Raw genomic sequence first — 1,787 nt, 5'->3', positions numbered from 1 at the left:
TTCATCCATTTCTGGTCTTCTATTTTCCTCAGTTTGTGCTTTTCCAAAAAAAAAAAAAAAAAATGGCGGACTTCTCATCTTTTCTAATGAGATTTCACATTCTCTGGATGTTCTGTGATTGCACAAATAATTGCTTTTTGTTGCCGATTCAAAGTATTAAGATGCAAGGCCATGCTCTTTGGTACCCCGCCAGGAGCAGACAGAACAGCAGGAGACAGCTCATCCTGTTCCCACACGACCATGAGCTCCTCTGCTGAATCTCTCTAATTGGAAAGTGTTTTGTTCTCCAAGTGTAGCTCAGAGATGATGTTTATTTGCTGGGCTACCATCTACTTAAAATGCTTTTTTGAATTTTTAATGAATCACTGTTATGCTCGGGCAATTGTGGCCAACACACACACATATTGGCAGTTTGAGGATTGGTGGAATGGACAGCACGCTGGCCTAGAAGCCAGAAAGCCCGGAGTTTAAGTCTTGCCTCTAGGGGATGGTCAGGTCATTTCACCTCTGAATCCTCAAGGCAACTAAGATTCTAAGTTGCCAAAAGAGTGCCAACTGGTATTGGTGGAGGGAATGTCTGTAGATTGAGTTCCCTATAACACCAGTGACATCACAGCTACAGGCCTTAGTTCCTTTCCTTGTCTGCTCCAGTGCTATGGGTACCCAAAGAGCAAAGAACAATTGGGCTACTGTCAGAAACCATCAAGATATTTGACCCCTTCTGTTTCCTATCTCACCTGATAAGTTTTTAGTCAAGAAATATAAAGAGAGCCCACAGGAATTTGTTTTTTTTTCCTTATGATATATCTATATATTTGACGGTAATGGATCACTGAGGCTGTAGAATAAAGTTTTCTGTAAAGTAGAAAATCTGTTAGCAAACTATTTGAAGGAAAATCACTCTCTCTGGTCAAAAAGAAATGCATGAAGGGACTACTGACTCTATAGCACCACAGCACAGTCAAGTGGCCCAGTAGAGTGCCAGGCCTAGAGTCAGGAGGACCAGGGGCCAATCAATCCGTCCTGTTTTCCTTCTGTTGTAAAATAAGCTGGAGGAAGAGATAGCAGGTCACTTCATCTTTGCCAAGAAAACCCCAAATAGGGCCATTAAAACCCTGATATGACTGAAATGAGTTAAAAGCTCTACTATGATGACTACTACTACTCCGTTGAAAAGTCTATTTTCATTGGCTTCTACAGTTACCCATAATCCACTGGGGAAGCATTGACAGGTACTAGCTCTGCTTGTTTGTGAAGTATAGAAATGTCCCATAATCCCTTTTACTGGTGTATAATGGGGGCAAAATACCCAATGACCATGATAGTTTTGTTGAATTCTAAACTGTTAGAAATGGAAAGGACCTCAGAGATCATCTAGACTAAGGTATCATGTAACATATGGATACACTGAGGCTCATTGGACTGAACTTAAAGGAGTTGATTTGAAAGACCCTTCTGGTTCCAGCATTCTATTTATTCTTCTAATTGAATAGAAAATGGCACTGTGTAAGTTTGAAGGAAGCCCACTTTGTATCTTTATACCCAGCCTTCTAAAACAGGTCCGCGCAAGCTCACGGAGGATCTCCCCTGCCCAGCAGCTCAAAGCTGACATTCTCTGTTGTCCATTTGAACTCACTCCGCCAGTAACCCCAAAAGCCAGTAACCCTTAAAGCTACTGGGTGAGCTGCCCCTTAGAGGAGGAGATTGGGCTCATCTGGCCATAAATATGGCTATGGACTCAGGAAACATGGAAATGGACTCAGGAAACATGGAAATGGACTCCAGGC

This window comes from Sminthopsis crassicaudata, chromosome X (assembly GCF_048593235.1).
Source record: "Sminthopsis crassicaudata isolate SCR6 chromosome X, ASM4859323v1, whole genome shotgun sequence".
Classification (NCBI taxonomy): domain Eukaryota; kingdom Metazoa; phylum Chordata; class Mammalia; order Dasyuromorphia; family Dasyuridae; genus Sminthopsis; species Sminthopsis crassicaudata.
This window is presented reverse-complemented; position numbering follows the sequence as displayed.